General features: G+C 39.8%; 1 long non-coding RNA gene across 1 annotated transcript in view; it reads right to left on the bottom strand.

The window, feature by feature from the left end:
• Nucleotides 1–1,496: 1,496 nt before the first annotated feature.
• The window catches only part of LOC309643154, a 353,652-nt gene continuing 335,189 nt past the window's right edge, over nt 1,497–19,959 (bottom strand). The window contains exon 3 of the long non-coding RNA XR_014253584.1: nt 1,497–5,350. This is a non-coding gene — a long non-coding RNA (uncharacterized lncRNA). The remainder of the gene's footprint in view (nt 5,351–19,959) is intronic.

Here is a 19,959-nt window from a genome sequence, read left to right as displayed (position 1 = left end):
GATGTCCATGATATCAAATCCCAATTCCTTAGATTCGTGTGGAAAATATTGTAAAGTCCCAGCCAGTGGGTCACTTCACTTCTGTCTCACCAAGACTAGTTCTCATTAGTGAAAAGAAAACCCTGAGTATGGCAATAATGAGTTGATCTGGGCATACCTAGCACCCAAATCTTGGTCTCTAATCATGATTCTTCAGTAAAAGGAACCAGATCTTCCTGGAGAAGTGCTTGATTCCAAGGCTAGGGCAAGAAATGTAAGATCTTACAGAAAAACCAGAATGAACTTTTCGGCCAACCCAATACAAGATGAACCTGGAACACCTTGTGGTGCCAGAAAACAAGGAAATGCTTTAAAAAATGAGGCTTGTCAAAAGAACACAGGATCCAACCGGAAGGAGCTCCTAGTGGCCAAAAGTGGAACAATTTAAGCAACAGAATAAATAATAATAGTATTGGATTTAACCCATGGAATAAAATAAACATCCACGATCCACACTTGCATAAATAAATAATCAAATAAATAAGTACAGGAGAAGAGACAGCTGTTCTTCACAGTAGAATTTCCATTAACAACCGTAGAAGAAAACAGAGAGAGGATCATCATTAGACAAATACTATACTACTAATAAATGTTGATCCACCAATGACACTAAAATTAGGGGGCAGTTATTTGAGGAAAACAGGATTTGCATAGACTCAAGGAATCTTCTGCCAAGTCAGTAAGACATGCTGATATCATGAACCCCAAGGTACGATGTACTGAGAAGGACACAAACATCATTGTTGTGATGTTCTAGCCAGAAATGCATAACCTCATTGCAGTCATGGGAAAATATTGAACAAATGCAAATTGAGAGACATTCTACAAAACAACTGATCAGTAGTTTTCGAAAGTGTCAAAATCATGAAAGACCACAAAAGACTGAAGAACTGTGATTTACCAGACAAGAAATGGCAGCTGAGTGCCATGTGGGATCCTGGATAGGATCCTGGAAAAAGCACATTGGTGGGAAAATCGGAATTTTGAATAAGATCCGCAGTTTCGTTAGGAATCCTGTGCCAGTGTTAACTTCTTGTTCTTGATCGTTGCAGTGTGGTTTTGTAAGATGTTAATATTAGGGAAAGGGAGTTGACGAGTATAAGAGAACTCTTTTTACTGCCTGTAAGTTTACAATTAGTTCAAATGTTTTTAAAAATAAAAGGCCTGGGCTTCCCTGGTGGCGCAGTGGTTGAGAATCTGCCTGCTAATGCAAGGGACACGGGTTCGAGCCCTGGTCTAGGAAGATCCCACATGCTGCGGAGCAACTAGGCCCGTGAGCCACAACTACTGAGCCTGCGCATCTGGAGCCTGTGCTCCGCAATGAGAGAGGCCACGGTGGTGAGAGGCCCGCGCACCGCGATGAAGAGTGGCCCCCGCTTGCCATAACTAGAGAAAGCCCTCGCACAGAAACGAAGACCCAACACAGCCAAAAATAAAATAAATAAATTAAAAAAATAAAAAATAAAAGGCCTATCTACTTTCAATCTTCCACGTGATTCCCCACCTTCATGTCTATGCTCTGTTCTCCAGGAATGTGCTTACCTTTATTTGTCCATTTCTCTAGAGTCAACATCCATCTTAATGCAGCTTATTTTTATTTTTCAAAAATTTTTATTGGAGTATAGTTGCTTTACAGTGTTGTATTAGTTTCTGCTGTACAGCAAAGTGAATCAGCTATACGTATGCATATATTCCCTCTTTTTTAGATTTCCTTCCCGTTTAGGTCACCACAGAGCATTGAGTAGAGTTCCCTGTGCTATACAGCAGGTCCTCATTAGTTATCTGTTTTATACATAGTAGTGTATATATGTCAATCCCAATCTCCCAATTCATCCCACCCCTGCCTTCCCCCCTTGGTAACCAACCATAAGTTTGTTCTCTACCTCTGTGTCTCTATTTCTGCTTTGCAAATAAGTTCATCTGTACCATTTTTCTAGATTCCACATAAGCGATATTATACGATATTTTTTCTCCTTCTGACTTATTTCACTCTGTATGACAGTCTCTAGGTCCCTTCTGACTTACTTCGCTCTGTATGACACTCTCTAGGTCCATCCATGTCTCTGCAAATGGCACTATTAACGCAGCTTCTTTAAACACAGTATACAGAATGGGTGGCATATCAGCTTTGGTGTCAGACCGCCTTGAGCCTAAATCCTGACCCAGTCTGTCATTAGCTAGGGGACTTTAGGTATATTGTATTGGCTTTCTAGTCCTTGGTTTCCTCCTCTTTAAAATGGGAGCAAAATTAATACTTGTTAAAAGACGGCTGTGAAGATCAAATGAGACACTGCTTGTGCAGCGCAAAGCACGGGGGCTTGCACGTAGTAGGTATTCAATCAAAGTTAGGACTTTTAGTGCCGATATAACTTCCTTTAGAGCTTGTCTCTGATTAATCTGTAAAACCTCTTTTCCTCTGTGTTCCCTCAGTATATATAAATTCAATTCATACCATTTAAATGTGTATTTGATATTTAATAAGCTGCTCTTAAGTTTAGATAATTTCCTCAATTAAATTATAAAATCATTTGATGCAGAAAGAGTCTTCTTTCATTGTGCCCCATCTGCCTAATTCAGTATTCTGCACACAACACCAAGATGAATGTTCACTGACTGATTATAAGTTGGTAACACTGTATTCTTTCAGCTTCCTAATGAGCTGAAGCTTTCATATACTGATAATATTTAACAAACTGAAAATAACTGCAACTATGAATGTTGGCAAAAATATTCAAGTTTTGCACTGATTTGTACATTTTGAATTAATTTAATTTTTCCATGGGGTTACAGTCATATTATGGGGACATGTCTAGGAAATAAGTATATAAAATGTCATAAGGATATGCCATCACATGACAGTTTAGATGACCAGTGACACAAAAGTTCTTCATCACAAGTCATTGTCACATCTTCAGTCTTAGCAACTTTCATTCTGCTGTGTTCATTTATGAATGGTCACGATAACAAACCAAAAAATTCATATGTGATTTTTTTTTTTAAAATTAGATACTGATGAAAAGAACCTCTATTCCAGGGAAGGCATCAATTTCATTCTTTGGTTTGTGGGATGAAGGTCTTCGAGTTAGAAAGGAAAGTTGTGTGATTGAATTTAACAACGATTGCTCTTCGAACTTTAGGGAAATTGGAAGCTGACTTTGAGGAGGCCAGAGGTCCAGAGTATCCGGCTAGGAGAGTAGGTTTTTGCTTTAGGCTGCATGGATTTCTGTCTTCATTCCCTGACTCACTAGGCTAGCTTTTTAAAACCATAGGTATGTGTGGGTTTTGTTGGTTTTTGGGGTTTTTTTTTTCTTTAATTTAGCTATGCCTCACTTTCTTTATCTCCAAAATGGGAATAATAATGGTAACTACCTCATCAGGTTGTTGTGAACATTAAATAAAATATGGTGTATAGAATATAGTGTGTCACGTACTTCATAGTTGAGTAATAACTATTAGGTTTTCCTGCTACACCTTGATCCATCTCTCTCCTTCAGGCCATAGAATCTTAGTGGTTGACAGGACTCTTTCAGATTTTTAAGATCAGCCTGGCTGTTTTCACAGAGAAAGAAACTGAAGCACGACTCGCTTAAGGTAGCAAAGCTATTATTATTCATTGAAAATGACTAGTTCAGGGGATGATAAATGAAATTTTTATAGAAATGCATCCATTGGGGTTAGTAAATAAACAGCAGTCCTTACTGAAATGCACTCAAACCTCACTCCTTCCCTTTTGATTGGTTTCATGACTACCTGTCTGAATGATGGAAGTGTGTAAGGAAAAGCACCAGGTGTTCATTGAATCACTATTGATTAATAAGCATACAGGTTTCAGGCCATGCAGGCTGCAAAATGTGAAAATAATCTAAAGGCCCATTGACAGAAGGATGGATCAATAAAGCGTGGTGTATTTATGCAATGGAATACAACGTAGGCATCAAAAAAGAATGAAATATAGCTATATAAGACAAAATGCATTCATTTTAGCAATGCTTTTAAATAAAAACAGTCATTCCCAGGATATTACATACAGTACTTTTAAAAACAACTAAAACAGCAGAATATAATTTTCAGACATGGTAAAATGATATAAATGAAAAGCAAACTTATGATGGACCCATAATTTAGGATATGGTTATTTTCAGGGGAGAATAGGGAAGCGATGAGGTAATACAGAGGGAATAAATGTAAGTAATCACCAATGTTCTAGTTTCCATGATGGAGGTGGTTTTTTGGAAACGTCTTATGGAAAAACGCAAACGAACTTTTTGGCCAACCCAAATATATTACTAAAACAAACAAAGAAAATAAGGTCTGTGCAAATCAATAGTAACGGTGCATCATGAACAAAAATATTTTAAGCACAAAGGTGTGTATGTATGTGTATATATGTGTGTGTGTGTCTGTGTGTGTATATATATATACACAATATAAAACGAGACACATATATAATGTGTATATATAATGTGTGTATACCTATATATAGATATATGCATACACACATAGAGAGCCCAAGAGAGCAGCCTACATTGTGCTTTGTGTCTCCTCATACTGGGAATTTAAGATGAACATATCACATGTTGCTTGACCCTCGCAAGACTTTTCAGAACTTCCTTATTCACAGCAGAATGGTCAATACCCAGTGAGAACAGTTATGTTTAAGGCAAATTTAGCCTCTATTTCTGGTAAAGAAGGAAGTGTAATGAATGAGATCTTACACGTACACACGGCGCCTCCCATGGACGATCAGGGATTCAGCAGAAATCTGGGTCCTTTGTTCCTTGGTGTACATTGGTGCTCAGTTACCCTACAGCTTGTCAAACATTGGATCTTCCGTGGAGGAGGCCCTTGCGTGCATATTACCCATCCTCCCATTTTATGGATAAGCACACTGAAGTAAAAGATTCTACCTGAGCTCCCCTGCAAATACTTGAGGTGGGAGAGTCAGAGAGGTTCATCAGATCTGGGAGCAACCATCCCTGCTCCCCTATTTCTAAGTAGTGCTTCTTTTTTTTTTTTTTTTAAATTTTTATTTATTTATTTATTTATTTTTGGCTGTGTTGGGTCTTCGTTTCTGTGCGAGCGCTTTCTCTAGTTGCGGCAAGTGGGGGCCACTCTTCATCGCGGTGCGCGGGCCTCTCACTATCGCGGCCTCTCCTGTTGCGGAGCACAGGCTCCAGACGCGCAGGCTCAGTAGTTGTGGCTCACGGGCCTAGTCGCTCCGCGGCATGTGGGATCCTCCCAGACCAGGGCTCGAACCCGTGTCCCCTGCATTGGCAGGCAGATTCTCAACCACTGCGCCACCAGGGAAGCCCTAAGTAGTGCTTCTTTAATTCTTCCTCTTACTTTCGTCTTCTCTCTTTGTCTCGACAATGGTAGATGAATGGGTAGGACATGGCCTGAGTCGATGAAGAATGTCTGGAAAGACGAGGTGAGGGTATGATGAAGACAATGACAACACCAACAATAACTACCACCTCCCGACAGCTTACCTTGTGCCAGACACAGTCCTGCTTTGTGCTGACACATACTTTGTGCTTGGAATAGATTATGTCATTTAATTCTCAGGACAGGATTTAAGAGCTAATACAAGTAATTGCCTCATGGGAACAGAAATCTCCTCCTGTTTCTTCCTTTGCTCTCTACTACACTGAACACATGGCAAGTAGCAAAGCTGAGTATTCACTGAGAAGTCATCTAACACAGGGGTCCCCAATCCCCGGGCAGCACAGCAGGAGGTGAGCGGCGGGCGAGCGAGCGAAGCTTCATATGCCGCTCCCCATGGCTCCCCATCGCGCCCTTTACCGCCTGAACCATCCCCCACCCCCGTCCGTGGAAAACTGTCTTCCACGAAACCGGTCCCTGGCGCCAAAAAGGTTGGGGTCTGCTGATCTAACATGTGGCGGTGAAAGAGGTTCCCTAAATGCAGCAATAGCATAAGTGCTTGACTACAAAATACTTCTGATAATTAAACTTCTAGGTGTGAGTGGCTACTTGGTCTGATCGTTGGCAGACCTTTGAGGCCCTCAGGTTCTCACTCAGTGCTTTCTTCTGCTTCCTCAGGCTATTCTAAAATGATAGGGGATTTGCCAGCCGTACATTTCCTTGATCCACCTGCCCCAGCAGGGCAGGTTTGAAGGATTATGACTTTTCTGCTTGTGATGCAGCACGTCCAGAGCGCCATTATCTGTGCCTGTGACTCAAGTATTAGGAATGAATGGAACGCGCATTTGTGGAACTTATTTGGTATTTGCCTTCTAAAGCATGACGTCGTGGTTTCCAATAATAAAGGACCGTATGGTGGTCCACGCTGGACGTATAGTCAAGCTATCACAAGTGGTGTTTATTAGAAAGCTTATGTCATTATTCTAACGTCATTCTATATGACATAGTATGCCTGGATCTTTATTCCTTTTGTGCTGCTAAACCTTACCTAGAAGCATACCAAGGGACATGAGAGAGGAAACTTATAGGCTTCGGGGCTTTTGCATGATCCTAAAGAGTATTCAGGACTATAGTGAGATAGGAGGGGTGAAAGAAGGTTTGAGGATCTCAGAGCAAATCACACTGTATACTCCTGTTCCCCCTCCCCCTAGCCCCACTGCCCATTTTTATAAATAAAATCAGATCAAAGTGTACCCAAGGCTTGAAGAGATCTAAAAGTCAAAAACCAGAAGGTCAGAGGGTATACAAGAAGAGCTGGCATTGATACTTTTGGTGGGAGGCGGTTTAATGAGTCCCAGCCTTATGACTTTGGGCAAGTTAATTTCTCTAAGCATTTATTTCCCTGGCAGGATTAGCAACTGTACCTTCTTCATAGGATTATTTTAAGGGTTACATGAAATTATGTGTGTAAATGACTCAGCACGGTATATGGCGTGTATCGTGCAGTAAGTAATCATTAGACATAATGAGTATTGTAAAGAGAAAAATGACGCATCCCTTACAAGACTAAATGAGAATGTGTGTCATGTGTCTGGCATCATGCCTGGTGCATAGTAAGTAAGGCTGAAGGATAGTTAGCTTTTCTTCCGTAGTGCTTGCTATTAAAACCACACAAGGATCCACAAAGAATGGGGTCCAAGGCTCTGATTTACCATCTTTAGGCTTTGTTATTTGTAAAACTATCTATGATTTACAGAGTGTTTTCCAACCTTTAACTCACTGGGGCCTCACAAGCAGCTTGTTGCTTCCTCTTCTGAAAAATAGGTTTCATCATTCCCCAGTTTTGCATAAGAGGAAATTATAGCTCGTAAGGTTTAAATAATGTGTACGAGTTATGCAGTGGGAGAGGAAGGGTCTGAACTCAGGTGTGCAGGACCCCTAAGCCAGCATTCTCAACACATTACCTCTCTAAAGATCATAGCTCATACTGAGCTAACTAGATTGAATTACAAATTTCTGCCTAGCCATTACCTTAAGTAATTCATTCACGCTGTCTTCATGGTTCTCTTGATGCAACTGAAGCCATTAACTGTGTCCCTCAGAGCAGTGCCTGAATTGAAAAGCAACTACCAACCAAGAAGCCAGGAAAGTGAATGCCATGTAAAGGTATTTTGGAGGGAAGATTGCAGTTTGTTTGAAGCAAAACAACTTTCTGGAGACGCAGCAGCAACAAATCTATCAGCTCCTTGCAGTGTCATCAATCACAGAAGCACAGGAAGAAAAGCAAGCTGGACCCAGTACCCATCCTTGTAAATTATTTTTCAGGAAATCCTGCAAGCTTGGTTTTTTACCAGGAAACAATTACAGTTTAATATAGAGGACCACGGAATTCACATGGAACTGATTTCTATTTCTTTTTGTTCTGCTTACACAAAGGAAATGCAATTTTTCAAAAACAGCAGAGAAATACACACGCGCTGGACTAATATAGTGGCGCCTGTCACTTACAACTGAGGGATTGTGTCATTTCTCATTGGCAGTCTTGACAGCGCCTCAAATAAAGAGGTGTCTTAGCAAATTATGTTCTTGATATTGTTTACTGAAATGCGACGGCTTCATTTTAAATAATAAAGTTAACAATGCAAAGACCTGAAGCTGGATGTGAAGAAAGTTTGCCATAGCTTAACTGATGGTTCATTATATTGCGCATGCCGTTATCTTAATCTCATATTTTTATCATGTGTCTGTAAATGTGCAGAATTAAAAAGCCAGAGGTAATTTTGCATTTTATCTGAATCCAGAGGAAGCGATTGTTAAATTATCATCACTTTGATATTGAATAGCTTAAACCTGTACAATGACCTTTGAATATGCAAATAGGGCAGCTTTGTTGCCAAAAAAATGTGGTTTGCTAATTGTTAAAAGGATAAATGAGAAAAAAAACGGAAGAAAACTGGAATTTACTTTGAAGCAAACCTCGATGAAGGTTTATGTGATAAGGATAAAGGAAATGTTTTATATTTATGTGTAGGTTCAGAAGAATGATTGTCTAGAGCTGTTCAAATCTGTGACTTTGCAGCTGTAATCAAAACCAGCGGGAGAGTTTCTGACTTACATCCTTGGCAGAAAACTCATGGAATACATAATACATACCCAGAAGAGTTAAGAGAATTTCAGTAGTTTCTTAGGTAACAGCGTTCATTCTCTGCTTTTAAGATGTTTGAAAAATAAAAGGCTATAACCCCAAATCAAACAATAATTAAACATCCGTCTCCGTTTTTAAATGAGCTTTTTAACACCAGCATGCTCACGAATCTAATGCTCCCAGAAAGGAGGGATGAATGCAGCTTCCAAGAGTGACAATGTCAGTGGGCAGGTTTTTTTCCTAGAATTTAACCATGTTGACCTTGAGCTGCAGCACCTCGGATGCAAGATTGTCAGGATTCTGCCCCCAGCAGAGAGAGTGTCCTGAGTTACTTGGGCTTTGACAAGCACCCGTGGGGACTTGTTTTCACTCCTTGGAGATTTGACTTAGGTCTCCAGGCCAACCATGATTCTGCCATGATACAATTGTGGAGTCCATTGCCTTTGCACCCTGGGAGTTATGTGCACAGCATTCGCCAGAGGGCAGTTCTCTATAGATGTTGACAGAGAATGGACACATTTCCTGACTTCCCATCCCTGCCCACGTGGACCTGGGGAGGCTGAGTGATCTCTGTTGCCTTGGCTGCAGCATATCACAATGATAAACGATGCGGGCTCTGGAGACACCTAGTAGTCACGTGCTCTTGAACAAGTTACTTCTCTGTGCCTCAGTTTCCTCATCTGTAATAAGGTTTTCCTGTTACTGCCTATCTCAAAGTGTCGTGTCGCAAGCGTGCAAGTTAGCTATTAACATTCTGTAGTAGAACCGCCTGAGCCGTTGAGGAGGCGATTCATGACTCTTGGGTCCCTCTCAGAAAAGTGGAGGTGGATGAAGCTTGCATTATCTCAAAAGAAGCAGAGAAATGCAGTGAGAAAATGCTACAGATCAATGATTCAGGGCTAACCAGTTCCAGGCATTCTTCTAAGTGCTTAATATCTCACAGTAATGCCAGAAGTTAGACATAGTTTTTAATCCCATTTTACAGGTTCAGAGAGTTGATCAGTGGTAGAGCTTCAACCCCAGTTGGTCTGCTACCCAGTCTTAATGCTCTTAGTGACTCTGTTAGAATGCCTCCCTAGGAGGTTGGGTTCAGGAGATGCAGTAGCTTGGAACTTTACTTATGCCATTAACTCGCTTTGTAGCTTTGTGACCTCAGAGAAATTATTTTATTTCTTTGAAACTTTATTTTTTCATTTGATAGAATTTCATGATCTCTATGGCTTTTTCCAGTTATGACAACCTATAATTCTATAAGGAGAGAATGTATTTGGGAAGGAGGGAAAGGGAGAGAGAGAGGAAGAGGGAGAACAGAGAGAGATGGATGAGACAAGAGACTTCAATGCATAATTCTAATTGAACACAGTGGTACCTTTGTAGCTTATAAGGATGTCAAAACCCTTTAGCATAATTCAGTACATTCGTTCTTGTAAAATATAACTATATATCACCACCATCATTTTATAAATGAAGAAATTGCATTATACAAAGTTTGTAACTTGCCAAGGTCACATAGCTAAGTCATAAAATCGAGCAATTTTACTGCCAATATAAAACAGCATTCTTTGGATTAGGCAGAAAAGTCAATATATAAAGCACTTCTGAAAACCTCTATTGCTTAATAATGCAAATAGTGATGTACTTCATGTTACGCAATCAAAGAGTTATTTGAAAGATACAAATCAGATGTCTTTAAATCAAACCCTACTTGTGCTGGCAACTCTTCAATGGGTAGTATCTCCTTTAGATTTTTCTCCTGCCTTATTTCTTATACTTTGTCTCCAGCCTTTATTCAGTTATTCAGAGCATAGTAGAAGTTCATATTTAAATTGACTCTGCAGTGAATCCACTAAAAATTCTGTGACTACATATTCATAACAAAGTTCATTCATTCTGCTATACCTCTAGTGCCAAAGTTTCTGTATTTATCAGTTGGGGACAGTGGTCTCCTCCTTGTCACATATATGTGACAAAGCTTAGACCAGAATAATTACGTAGGAATCATCATCTCATTTGTAAATATGAATTTTTGTTTATTAAAGTTTCTTAAAAAGTCTTTTTGTAAACACATGAATGTTCTTTTTCTATCATACAAACTGGATTTTTTTTTAAAGTTTTCTTTTTTTAAAAAAATTAATTAATTAATTAATTTATTTATTTTTGGCTGCATTGGGTCTGCATTGCTGAGCACGGGCTTTCTCTAGTTGCAGCAAGCGGGGGCTACTCTTCGTTGCAGTGCGCAGGCTTCTCGTTGCAGTGGCTTCTCTTGTTGCCAAGCACAGGTTCTAGGCACGCGGGCTTCAGTAGTTGTGGAGCGTGGTCTCAGTAGTTTTGGCTCGTGGGCTCTAGAGCTCAGGCTCAGTAGTTGTGGCGCACGGGCTTAGTTGCTCCGCGGCATGTGGGATCTTCCCGGACCAGGGCTCAAACCCGTGTCCCCTGCATTGGCAGGCAGATTCTTAACCACTGCGCCACCAGGGAAGCCCCCAAACTGGATTTTGAAAATTGGTTTTGAAGATTCTGAAGTTTTTGACAGCAAACAAATTCCACCCTAGAGGAAACTGTGGAGCTATCCTTAAAGAGAAAGATGCAATTAAATCTGTTAGCAATAATACAATGATAAAAATTCTGATTTCTATTTTTATCAGGAGCCTGAATCTATTAATATTTATGCACCTTCATGTAAGTGTGTATGTGTAAAGCTTGTCCTTTAAGAATCGCAATTGTGAAATAGAATCAGAGGACTCATCCCTTTTTTCTTCTCTCTTTCTCTCTTTTAATTTCCCTATTCCTGGGGAATTATCCTTTGAGGAGTTCCATGACTGGCAGACGAATTTGTTTCTCAAATGGAGCGTTGGTTTTTGCAGTTCTGCTGGAGGGCTGGAGGAGTTCGCAATGCCCGTTTGTTTCACAGATTCCCGTAAAATTCAACTTCTCCCAGTCATACATCTCTCTGACTACTGCTTAGCTATATACATTTGGACAAGGAGAAAAACGGTCTCGAATTGTTAGTACCGAAAAGCTCTAAGAGTTTTGTTTCAGCTGCAGCATATGGATATATTTAAAGGCAAATCCTTTACATATTTTGTGCTTGGATTTTAATTTCACTTGCTAAATCATTAAGCATACCTTTAGAGGAGAGTATTCCTATTAAAAAAGAAAAATCCCTAGGGATGGAGATATATATATACATGAACACACACACACACAATACACATATATATAAAATATATTTATATGTATATATTTCCTATTTATACATATTTTTCCTATACACACACACACACGCACACACACACACTGTTTAAGAAAGGATTTTTATCCAAAATGACTCTGTTAAAACAATCACATCTCACAAATCTCAGACAGCCAGTGTGCTGGGTTTCTAACCTCTGGGGAGCACGGCATTGTGGTTGACTCATGATAACCAGAAATGGTGGAAAAGTTAACTGCTTGGCAGTGGATCACATTTCTGTAATAAGCCAATACACATTTACTTTGATTCGTTTCAGCTCTGGCACAAAATGAAGCAGCAAATATAGACATTTCTTTAGTCTTCTGACACCAGTTTTGACCGTGAACTTCATTCAGATGGCACTTTTTCCTTCTTTGCAACTAATTTCAATGGGGAGTCAGCAGCTCATTTTCAAAAATTTCAGCGTCAAAATTTACAGGTTTGGAATTTTGATCAAAATCCAAATCTTTTGGCATTTAAGTTCATTTGCCTTTGGCAAAAAAAAAAAAAATAAATCTTGTTTTCAAAAAGAAACAAGTCGTAAAAGAACTTTATTAAAAAAAAGACTCGACCAGCTGTTTAAAAGGCTATTTTGATGATGTCAGTGCAAGTGAATAAAAAACACATGGATTTAAATTCCCTTAAATTATACAAGCCTTTAAAAATTAAAGGAACTATGTTGGGCAAATGTGTTTTAGGTTTATTAACGCAGCAATCAGTCTTCCATGGTTTCTAAATAGCCTTGTATTGGAGGGATACTACAGTTATTTGTTAGACTTAAAGACAAGTGAGAACACAGAACACGGTTCGGTAAGAACCAAAAGGGTTATGTTTGGGAGCCCATATGGGAGTGGAAAACAGCCGGCAAGAAAGCATGGGAGTCGCCTCCTTCTCCCTCTCCAATAATCCAGCAGTAACAGGGGAGAACAAGCGGTATACTTCTAACTTGCAACAGCAAGTCTCAGTGAGATTTTATTTGCTGCTTAAATGTTGATTTTCCTAACGTGTAGACAAAGTCCTAGTGAAGAGCTTTTGGATTGATACCAATTGCTGAAAGAGATCTACCAACCTCAAGGTTTCTCCATGTCTCCTGAAAATCATGGGCTCATTCCTCTGAAACTGAAGGCTTTTTTAGCTTCTATAACTTGGGCAGGAAGACAGACTGTATACAACTTTACTGTTCAGTGCTTAAGGCAACACGGCACCTCTTTGCAGAAGATGTGGTGAAGTTTTGACAAACGAGTACATTCATACATGGACTCTAATAAAAGCATTTAGAAAGCATGATTGATGGCCCCAAGCAGTCCTTTTTGGTTCTTAATTTGGTGAAAAAATAAGTTTGTGTCTTCACTTGCTAGTGCCTTAGTGTCCTCTAAGCCATTTCTGTCATGGCATTGTGATGTGATATTGGGACTTTGAACCCTGAAATAGCAGACAGAAATAAGCAAATCACGTCTGCACCAGCGACATCCTGATATACTTTTTGAATGATTATAAAGCACTAGATGCCAACTCCCTAGCCTTAGCCAATAGCCACCTCCATTGGACGGAAGTGGAGCTGTTCAGCCCTCTGGGAACAATGGCAAAACTGACCCAGAGCCTCTGCTCTACAGAAGGCTATGTGTTTACAAGTCTGATGGTAGGGAAGTAGCTGTTATTACTGCCTTTGCTCATAATTATTGATACTATGTCTTACACTCACCAGTATGGGTAAATACTTAACATAGTGGTATATGGTAGATGCTTAAGAAATTGTAGTTATTATTTCACACACATTATTTCGTTTATCATTTGCAACTCTTTTATGTGATAATTATTTTTATTACCATGTTGCATATGAGAAACACAAGATTCAGAGAGGAAATGTGACTTGCTTGAGACCACATAAGCTGCTAGAATATGCCACAACAAGAATACAAGTCATGTCTGTCTAATTCCAGTCATACTCTTCAAATTAAAAATCCCCACCAGAGGGGCTTCCCTGGTGGCGCAGTGGTTGAGAATCTGCCTGCCAATGCAGGGGACACGGGTTTGAGCCCTGGTCTGGGAAGATCCCACATGCTGCGGAGCGACTGGGCCCGTGAGCCACAACTACTGAGCCTGCGCGTCTGGAGCCTGTGCTCCGCAACAAGAGAGGCCGCGATAGTGAGAGGCCCGCGCACCGCGATGAAGAGTGGCCCCTGCTTGCCACAACTAGAGAAAGACCTCGCACAGAAACGAAGACCCAACACAGTCAAAAAAAAAAAAAAAAAGTCCCCACCAGAGCGGATAAAATTTAAAAGGTGAACAATATGAGAACCTGAGCAGTTGGGCCTTCATAACCTGCTGGTGGGAATGTCAATTGGTATAACCACTTTGGAGAACTATTCAGAGATTTCAGTTAAAGCTGAATATCCTCATATTTTATGTTTCCACAATTCTGCTCCAAGATATAGCAACAGAAATATGTACATAGATTTACCAAAAGACATGTACAAAAATGTTCAAAGCAGCATTATTTTTGATTGTCCCAAACCGGAAACAACCAAAATGTCCATCATCAGTAGAATGGATATAAAAATTGTGTTACATCCATCCAGCAGAGTACCATACAACTGTAAGAATGAATCAACAACTACAGTCAACCGCATGGATGAATCTCATAAACATAAAGTAGAATGACAGAAGCCAGATTTAAAGAAGTACATTCTACAGGAGTCCATTTATATAAAATTCGAAAATGAGAAAAAGTTACCTATCATAGTAGATGGAGGGATACTAGTTACCCTTCGGGAACAGGTAATGATTGGAAAGAGGCATGGACTGTGCTTCTGGTCTAACTAGAAATGTTTTGTGTCTTGCTGTGAGTGCCGGTTAGATAGGTATGTTCACTTTGTAAAATTTATTGAACCGCACTTGTTTCTGCACTTTGCTGTACAAAGTGTACTTACCAGATTTACTTTTCAGTGCCAAGTTTGCGCTCACAAATTGAAGGTATGACACCCAGGAAGAGGAAAGACACCATAGAGAAGAGACATCCTATTACCCTGTGTGCTAGGTCCACGCTCATCTCCCTGCAGCCAGCCTTGAGCTATGAAAGTGTGAGCCCTTTCAAATGAGCCCAGGGTTGGGATGACCTCTGGGCAGAGAGGTCTTTGGCTACCTGTGTGTCACCCAGGCAAGAGGGAGAACTGAGAGCCTTCCTCGCACGGATGCAGCACCACCTGTAGGAGAATTCAACTCCAGTCATCCACACGTGTAACGTTTTCTAGATGCTGAGTCCACAAGAATTCTGGTCAGTTAACTAAGTTTAGTCTCACTCTTCTGACAGGGATGAGCATTGTAAAGCATGTGCAGCCTACACACCTGTTTTGGTGGCCAAGGAAACACATGCATCTGGTCAGGGCAATTTGAATTGAGCGTTTACTTTCAAAACCCCTAATAAAAACTCTTCCAGCAAGGGGACACAGCCCTTGATGAGTTTTGCTTCTAGACTTGTTGCCTACTTTCTTTTCAGCTGAGCATGTGGCCATAGCCTAATGTGCATGGTTTATATGCGCACCCAAGTTTAATTTGGAATCACAAGACCCCAGGGTCCCTGATGTTAAATAACCTGGGACTTCCATCTGTAGCACAGCTTATGTTAGTCTGATGTAGTAAAACTGGGCAAGAAATCCAAATCTAATTATAAATGTACAGTCAGAACGTCAGGTAAATTGCCCTTCCTACAAGTAAATTATCACCTTAGGACACAGTGGACTTTGGCATGCTGGGCAATCTTCCCCACAGCGCCCTCTGCCTGTAAGTACCCACAGTGGGGCGTTGCCAGCTGAATGTTCATTTAAGGAGTCTTGGAGCCCTTGACAAGTATGTTGCTGCACCTACAAAAAATATTTCGTCTAAATTCTGTGACATACAGAGACAGATGAGCGAAGGCAGAGTTTAAACACATTTAATACTCATTTGCATCTTATGATTATGAAGTGCCCTAGGGCAGGGTTTTTCAAACTGTAGGTTACAATTCATAAGTAGGTTATGAAATCAATTTAAAGGGTCATGACTAGCACTTTTAAAAACTGAAAAAGAAGAGATTAGAAAAGTTGAGGGTGACTTGTACGTGACGATTGTCAGTATTGCTTACAGCAACTTTTTTGTTTAGTTTTTTTGTGTGTGTATGTATCATGTATAATGTGTTTCTTACTAGATGGCAGGTTTTTTTTTTTTGGAGTATAGTTGATTTACAGTGCTGTGTTAGGTTCAGATGTATAGCAAAGTGATTCGGTCACACATATACCTGTATCCATTCTTTTTCAGATTCTTTTCTCATATAGGTGCTCACAGAATATCGAGTAGAGTTCCCTTTGCTATACAGTAGGTCCTTGCTGGTTATCTATCTTATATATAGTAGTGTGTGTATGTTAATCCCAAGCTCCCGATTTATCCTTCCCCCACACGTTTCCCGTTTGGTAACCATAAGTTTGCTTTTGATATCTGTAAGTCTGTTACAGTTTTATAGATAAGTTCATTTGTATTATTTTTTAAAAAATTAGATTCCGCATATGAGTGATATCATATGATATTGTCTTTCTCTGTCTGACTTCACTTAGTATGATAATCTCTAGGTCTATCCACGTTGCTGAAAATGGCATCATTTCTTTCTTTTTTATGGCTGAATAGTATTCATTGTATATATGTACCACATCTTCTTTATCCATTCCTCTGTCAATGGACATTTACGTTGCTTCCATGTCTTGGCTATTGTAAATAGTGCTACAGTGAGCATTGGGGTACATGTCTCTTCAAATTATGGTTTTCTCCAGATATATGCCCAGGAGTGGGATTGCTGGATCATATGGTAGCTCTATTTTTAGTTTTTGTTTTTTTTTTTTTTTTTTTTAAATTTTATTTATTTATTTATTTATGGCTGTGTTGGGTCTTCGTTTCTGTGCGAGGGCTTTCTCTAGTTGCGGCAAGTGGGGGCCACTCTTCATTGCGGTGCGCGGGCTTCTCACTATCGCGGCCTCTCTTGTTGCGGAGCCCAGGCTCCAGACGCGCAGGCTCAGTAATTGTGGCTCACGGGCTTAGTCGCTCCGCGGCATGTGGGATCCTCCCAGACCAGGGCTCGAACCCGTGTTCCCTGCACTAGCAGGCAGATTCTCAACCACTGTGCCACCAGGGAAGCCCCTATTTTTAGTTTTTTAAGGAAACTTCATACTGTTCTCCATAGTGGTTGTACCAGTTTACATTCCCCCCAGCAGTGTAGGACGGTCCGCCCTCTCCAGCATTTATTGTTTGTAGACTTTTTAATGATGGCCATTCTGCCCAGTGTGAGATGAAACCTCACTGTAGTTTTGATTTGCATTTCTCTGATAATTAGTGATGTCGAGCATCTTTTCATGTCCTTTTTGGCCATCTGTATGTCTTCTTTGGAGAAATATCTATTTAGATCTCTGCCCACTTTTTGATTGGGTTGTTTGTTTCTTTGATATTGAGCTTCATGAGCTGTTTCTATATTTCACAAATTAATCCCTTGTCAGTCACTTCATTTGCAAATATTTTCTCCCATTTTGAGGGTTGTCTTTTCATTTTGTTTATGGTTTCCTTTGCTGAGCAGAAGTTTTTAAGTTTAATTAGGTCCCATTTGTTTATTTTTGTTTTTATTTTCATTACTCTAGGAGCTGCATCAAAGAAGATATTGCTGCAATTTATGCCAAAGAGTGTTCTGCCTATATTTTCCTCTAGGAGTTTTACAGGGTCTTGCCTTACATTTAGGTCTTTGATCCGTTTTGAGTTTACTTTTGTGTATGGTGTTAGAGAATGTTTTAATTTCATCCTTTTACATGTAGCTGTCCAGTTTTCCCAGCACCTCTTATTGAAGAGACTCTCTTTTCTCCATTGTATATTCTTGCCTTCTTTGTCATAGATTAACTGACCATAGGTGCATGGGTTTATTTCTGGGCTTTCTATCCTGTTCCACTGGTCTATATTTCTTTTTTTGTGCTACTACCATACTGTTTTGATTACAGTAGCTTTGTAGCATAGTCTGAAATCAGGGAGCCTGATTCCTCTAGCTGTTTTTCTTTCTCAAGATCGCTTTGGCTATTTGGGGTCTTTTGTATTTGCATACAAATTGTAAAATTTTTTGTTCTAAAATCTGTGGAAAATGTCATTGGTAATTTGATAGGGATTGCATTGAATCTGTAGATTGCTTTGGGTAGTATAGTCATTTTCACAATACTGATTATTCCAATCCAAGAACATGGTATATTTCTCCATCTGTTTGTGTCATCTTTGATTTCTTTCATGAGTGTTTTATAGTTTTCTGAGTACAGGTCTTTTGTCTTCTTAGGTAGGTTTATTCCTAGGTATTTTATTCTTTTTGTTGCTATGGTAAATGGGATTGTTTCCTTAATTTCTCTCTCTGATCTTTCGTTGTTAGGGTATAGGAATGCAAAAGATTTCTGTGTATTGATTTTGTATCCTGCAACCTTACCAAATTCATTGATTAGTTCAACTAGTTTTCTGGTGGCATCTTTAGGATTTTCTACGTATAGTATCATGTCATCTGCAAACAGTGACAGTTTTACTTCTTCTTTTCCAATTTGGAAAAAGGGATTTTAAAATTGTTTCCACAGGCCCCCAGCCCCCAAACACTTGAATGAAAGTCAGCATTGCTTGCTGATACTTCTGTGTGATGAGTTCTTTGTGAGAAACAAAAAAAAAATGTTGAGTTTTTTGTCTCAGTGGGTGCAAGGTGAAAACAGAGACAGCAGTCAGAAGTTGAAAGAAAAACTGTCTTTTGTTTACCACCAAAGCAGGAAAATATGGTATTTTCTTTTATAGCAACATCAAGATTTCACTTGGCTTTTTTTAAAAATACTGACAAGAAATAGTGATATGGTGTGAGTTAACTAGTCTGTGTCAGGAGGTCAGCAAACTTTTTCTGTTAAGGGCGAAATAGTAAATACTTTGGGCTTTGCGGGCCAGGCTGTCTGTGTTAGAACTACTCAACTGTCTCTGTAACAGAAAAACAGCCGGAGACAATATGCAAATAAATGGGTGTGGCTTGTTCTAATAAAACTTTATTTACAAAGGCAGGGCATGGGATGGATTTGGCCTATAGGCTGTTAGTTTGCTAATCCCTGACCTATGTAAAAATGCGAAACTTTAATAGAAGAAAAGGCTGAAACCTATTGACGCTCACGCCAGTGTTATGCTTTCCCAGTAACTGTTTCTTTGCAAAGCAATTGTAATTTTTCAGCGGTTTGTAAAGACTTTAGGGGCATTGTATATTCTTTCTTTAATCCCTTCAGCAAAGAAAAACTTCAAGTGATTTTCAAAACCATTGTGCTTTTTTCCCCCTTCCTGACAGTTGTTCTGATGTTACTCTTTTAAGAATAATCAATGTTTTTCCCCAGAAGAAAAAGTATACCTCTGATTGCCATGTGTTATTAGAAAAGAAATCAAATGCCCTATGACTAGAGACTAGCACTCTGAAACAAATCTAATTAGGGCACTGCCTGTGATTCATTTGGAAGGATAATGTTGGTATTCACTAAGCCTTATCCAAATATAAGTCAAAGACCTCTACGTTCATATAATGTTTTCAATTTCAAACTTGTTTTACACTTAGCATAGTGCTCACTCTACAGCTCCACAGAGCACGGTTTTAAAAAGTCAATTTCACAGATTCATGGAGCTGGAGGGAGCTAGGGAGATCACTGGTCAACTCGGCAACAGTGCATCCATTGGACATCCTGCCTCACCCACACCTGCTTGTACACATTCAGTAATTGCAGTCTCTCTCTGCCCCAGGGCGGTGCCTGCACTTTCTGGTTGGCTCATTGTCATTCAAGGTGTTATTGCTTCCATGTCCTGGCTATTGTAAATAGAGCTGCAGTGAACATTGTGAGTGGCATGGACATATACACACTACCAAATGTAAAATAGATAGCTAGTGGGAAGCAGCCACATAGCACAGGGAGATCAGCTCCATGCTTTGTGAACACCTAGAGGGGTGGGTTAGGGAGGGTGGGAGGGAGAGGCAAGAGGGAGGAGATATGGGGATATATGTATATGTATAGCTGATTCACTTTGTTATAAAGCAGAAACTAACACACCATTGTAAAGCAATTATACCCCAATAAAGATGTTCAAAATAAATTTTTTTAAAAAAGATGTTATC

This window comes from Balaenoptera physalus (genome assembly GCF_965194825.1).
Source record: "Balaenoptera physalus genome assembly, chromosome: 14".
Lineage (NCBI taxonomy): Eukaryota > Metazoa > Chordata > Mammalia > Artiodactyla > Balaenopteridae > Balaenoptera > Balaenoptera physalus.
The sequence above is the reverse complement of the archived record's forward strand: the minus strand, read 5'-3'. Positions and strand labels throughout refer to the sequence as shown.